The sequence below is a fragment of the Tupaia chinensis genome, unplaced genomic scaffold (assembly GCF_000334495.1).
Source record: "Tupaia chinensis unplaced genomic scaffold, TupChi_1.0 Scaffold144752_1, whole genome shotgun sequence".
Lineage (NCBI taxonomy): Eukaryota > Metazoa > Chordata > Mammalia > Scandentia > Tupaiidae > Tupaia > Tupaia belangeri.
Genome location: NW_006204612.1, coordinates 107,725 through 117,361, shown reverse-complemented (window position 1 = coordinate 117,361; position 9,637 = coordinate 107,725). Strand labels below are relative to the sequence as shown.

Below are 9,637 nucleotides of genomic sequence, written 5' to 3'. Positions count from 1 at the left end.
TTGATCAGGCAGAAGGGAGAATCAGTGAACTTGAAGATAAAACAATTAAATTATTTATTTTTTTTGAGAGTTTTTTTTTCGCTATAGGGCGCGTGTGCTCGCCAGACAGACAGAGAGAGACATAGAGACAGAAAGCGAGAAATCACTGCCCAGGGGGGATGGTCACGCCGCAATCCCTTCTCCATTGTCCTCTCGGGATCTTGGGCACGCATGCACACGCGCCCGGTGTGAGTTCTAAGCCACCAGGTCTGGGACGTGAACTGTGGTCGACTACGTGGGAATCCAGAGACATAGCCATTACGCTAACTGCTGGTTCCCCTAACAATTAAATTATTGAGTCTAGAACAAAAATGAGGAAAGCTGAATAGAGCTGAATGGATTTGCAAGACAACATAAAGCAGACCAACATATGTATTATGGAGTCCCAGAAGGAGAATTAAGTGAGAATGGAGAGGGAAGACTATCTGAAGAAATAATGTTGCTAAATTTTCCAAATTTTTTGGAAGATACCAATTTTTAAATAAAGAAGAAAAGCAGCTTAAACAAATTTAAAATTAGAATAAGCTCAAAACTCACAGGTACACATATTAAAGCAAAAAACAGAGAAACTTGAAAAGTTTCTTGAGAAAAGTTACTTGATTACATATAAGGTATCCTCAGTAAGTATATCATTCTACTTCACAGCAGAAAATTTAGCAGCTGGAAAGCAGTGGAATGATATATTGAAGTGCTGAAAGTGAAAAAAACATTGTTATCTATAAATTCTACATCTGGCAAAACTGTCCTTCAAAGAAAAGGGAAACAAAATTCAGGCATTCTCATATAAACAAAATAAGTTTATTTTAAGAAATGCTAAAGAGATTACCTAAGTTTGAATGAAAGGATGTTAAACAATAACCTGTAGTCATATGGACATATAAAGATCTCTAATAAAAGTAAATGTGTGAACAAATATAAAACCCAGGGTTATCATAATTTTTAAAATTTTTATTTTATATAAGAATGAGAAGATTAATAAAAATAATTTAAAGACCTGCTATTTTGGCATGCAATGTATTTGTGGCATTAATAACATAACGTGGGGATAGAGTGGTAGAGGGTAGAATTTGTGTATTTTATTGAAATTAAATAGATATCAATTTAGGTTTGATCGCCATGCTCACAGGATGTTATATGTAGTTTCTATGGTAACCACAGTAAATATCTATAGGATATACACAAAGGGATTAGAAGAGAGTCAAAATATGTCACTACAAAGTCAACTAAGACAAATGAAGGCACTAATGGAAGAATAGGAGACGACAAATGGTACAAGACATGTAAAAAATCAATAGCAAAAGGTCAGAAGTATTTTTTTTTATATATATCAGAAGAGCATTTATTCTTCTAGTTCCATCTTGAAATTCTTATCATAGGATAAGATGAGAAGTCATTTGGAAAGCAAGGATAACAGAGAAAAATGAAAGAAAATATGGATGTCTTAAAAGAGCAAATGAGAATAGACCCAGTTAATTAAGAAGGATGCAAAATAAGCCAATATTTGATGGGTTAATTACCTCTTATCTTACAACAAATCTTTTTTTAAATTTATTTTTTATTTTTTTATTATCATCATAATCTTCTTTATATTACATTGGATTACATGTAACTTTACAGTGTATAACATTGCTTTTTCAAAAGGGAATGCCATGCATGTCAGTCAGTACAGAGACATTAATCTCCCCACTTCAACATTCAATATCTTTTCTATGTTTTCCCCAATCATTATTATTATTATTCTAATTATTTTTTTAAAACAGTCAATCGCTATTTCTCATTTTGCTTGTAAAAAGACTTTGCCCATCATGAAATACTTCTCATACCAATCCAGTTGAGAATACTATACATGTCATCATCAACAGTTAATAAGCCATATCTGTTTCTCACTAAGGTCAGAAGTATTGATAAATCCTTCACTAAAGGTGACTACTTCAAATTCAGATGACGTCTCAAACAAAAAAATGAATTAAATCAGCAGAATGAATTAAAAAATATGCTGTGTACAACAGACTCATTTGAGGTCTAAGAACACACATCAATTGAAAATGAAAGTATGAAAAAAGATATATGTATTTTTTTTTTTAGAGGTTTTTGCTATAGGGCGCGTGTGCTCGCCAGATAGACAGAGAGATACAGAGAGATAGAAAGCGAGAAATCACCCCCCAGGAGGGATGGCCACGCCACAATCCCTTCTCCTCCATTCTCCTCTCGGGATCTTGGGCACGCAAGAACATGTGCCTGGCGTGAGTTTAAGCCACCGGGTCTGGGACTCGAACCGTGGTCGACTACGTGGGAGTCCAGTGACATAACCATTACACTAACTGCTGGTCTCTGAAAAAAGATATTTCAGGCAAATCATCAGTAGTAGGGAGCTGAGTAGCTATATGCTGGGTTATTGGGAAAGTCATGATGAATAGCAAAATACACCATGACTATCCTGGAGACCTAATAGATATATTTCGTCTATTACACTCTAATTTTAAAAAAGTTATAAGAGATAAAGAAGGACATTAAGTAAAGGGAATGATTCATCAAGAATATATAAAGTTATAAAGTATATACACTAGTATCAGAACCCCAAAAATGTATGAAGCAAAATTGAAGGGACTATTAAACAGTTCTATAATAATTGCTATAAACTTTAGTACCCTATTTTTAAGTAGTGAATAGAACAACAAAACATAAGATAAATAAGGAAACAGAAAACTTTAACTATAAACTAATTAGACCTAGTAGGCATAAATAGATCATTCCACCCGGACTATTAGGACACACGTTTTCTTCAAGTGCTCGTGAAACAATCTCCAGGATAGACTATATATTGGGCAAAAACAAAAAATAAGCAAAAACAAGTATTAATAGGTTTAAAAATGTTGGAATCATACAAAGTATTCCAATCATAATGGAGTTGGGAAAACTGGGAAATACATAAATTTGTGGAAATTAAGTAATAAACTCTTAAATAATCAATTAAATAAGACATTAGAAAATATTTTGAGAAAAAAGAAAATGTAAACATAGCATACTAAATCATATGGGGCACAGAAGAAGCAGTGCTAAGAGGGAAACTCATAGCCATAAACCTAACATTAAGAAAGAAGAAAGGACTTAGTCATTTGTGGTACACTAGTAACACAAGTGACCTCCAAGGCCAGAAGCCATATGGTTGGTGGCAGATTCAAATCTCTAGGTTGGCTTGAAAACTGGCCAGGTATGTCCACGGTGTCTGGAATCCCGGGGAGCTAAAGAGCTGGGGAAAGGGGATCACAGTATGACATGACTCTGCTTCTGTTTTTCTCTCTCCTTTTCTCTCTCTCTTGCATATGCATGTATCCATGTGCTCAATATCATAACAATACAAAAAGAAAAATCTCATATCAGCAACTTACATCTTAAGGAGCTAAAAAAAGAAGAAAAAACTAAACCAGAATTTAGCAGATGAAAATCTAATCTAATAAAGATTAGAGCAGAGATAAATAAAGAATGGAGAAACAGTAGAGAATATCACTGGAACTAAAAGATGGTTTTTAGCAAAATTAACAAAATTGACAAATCTTCAGTTTGACTAAGAAAAAAGGAGAGTGAACAGGAACAATTAAACCCAGAAATGAATGAGGAGACATTACAACTGGTTTTACAGAAGTAAAAAGGACTATTAAAGAGTATTATAGGGAACAGCAGTTAGCATAATGGCTATGTCGCTGGACTCCCATGTAGTCGACCGTGGTTCGAGTCCCGGACCTGGTGGCTTAAACTCATTCCGGGTGTGTGTGCGTGCATGCCCAAGATCCCGAGAGGAGAATGGAGGAAAAGGGATTGTGGCATGGCCATTCCCCCTGGGGGATGATTTCTCGCTTTCTGTCTCTCTGTCTCTCTCTGGCTTTCTGGCGAGCGCACGCACCCTATAGCAAAAACCTCTCCAAAAAGAGAAAAAAAAAAGAGTATTATAAATAGTTGTATACCAACAAGTAAGATAACCTATATGAAATGGACAAGTTCCTAGATACCAAAACCTACCAAAACTGATTCACTGCAAAATAAATAATGATAATGATGATAATAATAAAAGAATGGATCTATAACTCCTAAAAAGATTGAATCGATAATAAAAAAAATCTAACAACAATAACAAAATCTCAAGATCATATGTTGCTGTGGTCTGAATGTGTCTCCCAAAATTCACATGTTGGACACTTAATCTTAAATGCAACAGTGTTGGGAACTGGGGCCTTTTGGGAGGTATTCAGGTCATGAGAGCTCTGCTCTCATGGATGGATTAATAGCATTATAAAAAGGCTTAGTAAGGGAAGTTTGTCCTTTTTTTGCTCTTCTGCTTTTTGCTAGCAAAGACTCAGTATTCCTCACTTTCAGAGGACACAGCATTCAAGGTGCCATCTTGGAAGTAGAGACTGGACCCTCACCAGACACCAAAACTCCCAATGCATTGAATTTGACTTCTCAAGACTCCAGCACTGAAAGAAACAAATTTCTGTTCTTCTTTCTCTCTCTCTCTCTCTTTGTTTTTTTTTTTTTTTGAAGAGGTTTTTGCTAAAGGGCGTGTGCGCTCTCCAGAAAGACAGAGAGAGACAGAGAGATAGAAAGTGAGAAATCACTCCCCACGGGGGAAAGCCACACCACAATCCCTTCTCCATTCTCCTCTTGGGATATCGAGCATGCACACATACGTGCCCAGCATGAATTTAAGCCACTGGGTCCGGGACTCGAACCGTGGTCGACTACATGGGAGTCCAGTGATGTAGCCATTAGGCCATCTGCTATTCCCCAGATTTCTGTTCTTGATAAATAACTTAGCTTCAGGTGTTTTGTTGTAGCAGCACAAATAAACCAGTGATGTCTTCACTGGTAAATTCTACTAATTATTTAAAGGATAATTAGCACCAATTCTTCTCAAATGCTTTCAAACAAGTGAAGAGAACATGACACTTTTTTCCTTTAAAATAATTAATTAAATTAAATTAATTGATTTATTTTCAAATTTGATGAAAGAGGAGAGATAGAGAGAGATTGAGAGAGAGAGAGAAAGCCACCAGGACTGGAGCTTGAACTGTGGTCAGCCATGTGAGAGCCCAGCACCTTAGTCACCATGCCACCTGCTGGTCTTGAGAAGATAACATTTCTTAATAGAGAAGGTAACATTTCTTTATACATTCTGTGAGACTAGTACTGTCCTTATATCAAAGCCAAACAAATATGGTATAAGAAAACTAAAGACTAATACCCTTTTAAATATTAATGCAAAAATCTTCAACAAAGTACTACCAGCTGGATTTAGCAGCATTATATGTCATGGCCAAGTGAAATTGGTGCTTGGAAGGCAAGGATGGTTCAACTTACAAAAATCAATGTAATATACCACATTAACACAACATCATATTAAGAAGTTTCTGCACAGCAAAGGACACCATAATTAGTGTGAATCGACAACCCTCAGAATGGGAGAGAATTTTTGTTAACTGTGCCTCTGTGCCTCAGATAAGGGACTGACAACCAGAATACACAGAGAACTCCAGCGGCTTACCCAGAAGAAAATGATTAACCCAATTTAAAGATGAGAAAAGGAGTTGAATAAACAACTCTCTAAGGAAGACATACAAACAGCCAAAAAGCATATGAAAAAATACTCAACATCCCTCTTCATAAGGGAGATGCAGCTCAAAACCACAATGAGATACCACCTAACTCCAGTCAGAATGGCAAAGATTAAAAAAAAGAACCCAAAAAAATGATAAGTACTGGTAGGGATGTGGTGAAAGGAGAACACTCCTACATGGTTGGTGTGAATGTATGGTCCAGTCACTGTGGAGAACAATGTGGAGGTTCCTCAAAGATCTTCAAATAGAACTACCATATGATTCAGCAGTTCCACCCCTGGGTATCTACCCAAAGGACAGAAGAACACTCAGTCAGAAAAGTGCTTGCACAACTATATTTATTGCAGCACAATTCATGATTGCTAAGACAGGAAACCAACCCAAATATCCACAAATGGATGAATGAATTGAAAAAGTGTAGCACATATACTTCATGGAATATTATTCAGCCATAAAAAACCACAAGGCCCTGGAATTTGATAGAAAGTGGATGAATATGGAAGATTTGTTTTTGAGTGAAACAAGTCAGGCTATGAAAGAGAGACATTGTATGTCTCCACTTAACATATACCAACCATCCACACTCTACGGTAGAGACTGAAAGACAGTAGGACATAAAGCATTAAAAATTGTTGTGGACACTAGGAACAAAGTGAGAGGAGAATGTGGGAGGACAAGAGTGCAGGAACGGAAATTAGGGGGAAAAATAGAAAGATAAGATATTTATGGGACACAGACATAATTTGTTATCTGTTGATGAGGATGTGTATAGTATTCTCAACTGGACTGAGATGTGTATAGTGCTGGGTAAAATCTCTTTACAATCTAAATGATGTATAGCAATTGAATGTATAAATAATAATAATAATAAAGACACAATATCAAAAAAATGTTTGTCTCAGTTGATGCAGGAAATACATGTGATCAAATTTAATACTCTTTCATGACAAAAGTACCTATTAAACTGAAATAGAAGGAAACTATCGTAACATAATAAAGGCCTTATATAAAAACCACACAGCTAACATACTCAATGGTTCAAGAGTGAAAACTTTCCCCCCAAGATCAAGAACAAAAAAGGATGCCTATGTTTCTGCATTACGTTATATTCAACATATTGTATATTCTAGCCAGAGAAATTAGGCAAGAAGGAGAAATACAGAGCATCCAAACTGGGAAGGAAGAAGAAATGTTATCTGTTTTCAGATGAAATGATCTTACATGTAAAAAAAATCAAATGCTGTACAAACACACAAAACTCAAACCAAACTGTTAAAAGTGATAAATGGATTCAGCAAAAGGATGCAAAAGCAATATGCAAAAATTAGTTACATTTCTGTTTAATAATCATGAAAATTTGGAGTTAAGAAAATACCTATACTTACAGTATTATACTAGTCAGAGAGAAACCTGCACATCCATGTTTACTGTAGCATTATTCATAATTACTGAAACATGGTACCAAACTAAGTGCCTGATGACTGGATTTGAAAACTGTGGCACATATACACTATGGAATACTAATCAGCCATAAGGAAAAAAGGGGACCCTATCATTTGATTCACAGTGGATGAATGTAGAAGACATAATGCTACGTGGTAAGCCAGACTCTGAAAGACACACACTATATTTCTTCATTCTATGTATACTAAATGTCTGTACTCCATGGCAGAAATAGAGAAAGATCTGGATAGTAGGAAGGATAAGTATAGATACCAGAGACTGTAAAGGTTGGAGTAGATAGAGGGTGGGTGTAATGATCAAGCGAAGAAACACTTAACAGAAAGTGTAAAGTTCAGGTAGGGAGCGCTCTGTCTAGAGAGGCTTGGCAGCCAGAGGTAGCAGCGGGCACTGTCCGCTCCTTGGTGCTTCCATCTCCTCCAGCGGAGAGCTTATGATCTAACAGTCAAGTGAGTGAGACTTCTATTTTTTTTGGAGAGAGATTTTTTTTTGCTTATAGGGTGTGTGTGCTTGCCAGAAAGACAGAGAGAGACAGAGAGATAGAAAGCAAGAAATCACCCCCCAGGGGGGATGGCCACGCCACAATCCCTTCTACGCCATTCTCGTTTTGGGATCTTGGGCATACACGCACACGCGCCTGGCGTGAGTTTAAGCCACCGGATCTGGGACTCAAACCATGGTCGACTACATGGGCGTTCAGCGACATAGCCATTACGCTAACTGCTGGTTCCTAGTCAGTCAGACTTCTCAGAACCCTGATCAGATCTCACTGCTTTTTTAATCAAAAGTACATCAGTGTGGAAGATTTGTTCATCTGACATTTCAGCCATACAAGGAACTTGAAAATCCATCTTGTGGCACCCTGACAATAGCTCAAAAGTTGGCTTTGTTCTTTCCTGATAGGACAGTTGGTGATCTCCACAAGCTCAGATCCTGGAAATGAACTGATGACTACTAATATAAGAATAGGCTTCCTATTAAGTACTGCCCATTTGGGACTAGCAGTTAGCATAATGGCTATGTCGCTGGACTCCCACATAGTCGACCGCGGTTTGAGTCCCGGACTCGGTGGCTTAAAACTCATGCCAGACGCATGTGCATGCGTGCCCAAGATCCCTAGAGGAGAACAGAGGAGCAGGGATTGTGGTGTGGTTTTCTGTCTCTCTGTCTCTCTCTGTCTGTCTGGCGAGCACACGCACCCTATAGCAAAAACCTCTCAAAAAAAAAATAAATAAACCAAAAAAACAAAAACAAAAGTACTGCCCATTACCAAGATGGAAAAGCCCACCTTCCAATCATGAAATCACTTGGTACTCAAAGGAAAGTGATCCCCAAACCAAATCTTTTGGGTTCTAAGTGGTTTATAAAAATACTAAATAGGTGTTACTCATCTACATCAACTGAAATATTTGTTTCAAAACAACTTTCTGCAAAACAAGAGACCACTGAAAGTGCTGAGGACTAGGCAGCCAGACAGCCATCCGGACCCACCTTCCAGCTCTGCCTGTGCGCTGGGACCTGACACACGACACAGCGTTTGCCACAGCAGGTGAATATCACCCGGACATCTGTCAAGAGCTGTCCTCCCATGGATATGTCGAAGTCACAATCTGGCCTATAGATGCAGCAAATATTTTGGTGATGGGTGCAGAAACGTCTACAAAAGAAGGTGATCCTGGAATAATATTCTTCCTTAAGGAAGGAGCTGCTGAGTTTTAGACTGTGTAAGACAAAACTGTGAAGCACGTGATGCAAATTCTAGAAAAACATGAAATTCAGCCCAATGAAATTGGATTGGTGCACTGGGGAAATGAAGAGCTTAACCACATAAAACAGAGGGACAGTCAAAACTTCAGAGGGGAAATCAACTTAAATCCAGAGCTGGGTATAGATGATGCCACGCTGGAGAAATTTGCTTTCTCCAGTGCTCTCAGTGAAACTGGCTGTTTGGGAAGCATCACTGGATACGTCTGTCGAATCTATCCAATCAATTCCAAAGGCTTTAAGAGCTGGGAAGAAAGTGAAACTACTCAGAAACAAGTTAGGTGGAAAATGTGTGAACCCTCTGCCTTTAGGCATCGCATAAATTTGTGCTCAGACTTTTTGATCACTCCTGATTTCTACTTGGACAGAGAAAAACTGGAAGAACTTATGATAAAACGTGTCAATTCCTTAGTATTACCCAGAGTTAAGGTCATGAAGGACAAATGTCAGCACTACAAGGAATTAACAGAGCTACTGAGGAACTACCTGAACGAGAAGAGGGCACTGCACCTGGAGTGGAGCATTGTTGTCCCTATCACCATAAAGGTGATGCTTGACTGAGCGATAGAGTCATCAAAAGAGATATTCAAGTTCTGCCACCAAAAATAAAAGTTCACTACTCTTATTTCACAGGTATTTAATTTTTTAAGTCAAGAAAATGTTATAACAACCTTTTTCAGCCCCTAAGTATTGCTGCTTATATAAGAATTATGAAGAATCTTAAAACAATGTAAAGTTCTCTTTTGAAGGTTATATATATA

General features: G+C 37.5%; 1 pseudogene; it reads left to right on the top strand.

Moving 5' to 3' along the window:
* The window catches only part of LOC102488538 (required for meiotic nuclear division protein 1 homolog), a 65,364-nt pseudogene extending 55,927 nt beyond the window's left edge, over window positions 1-9,437 (top strand).
* Window positions 9,438-9,637: the final 200 nt, after the last annotated feature.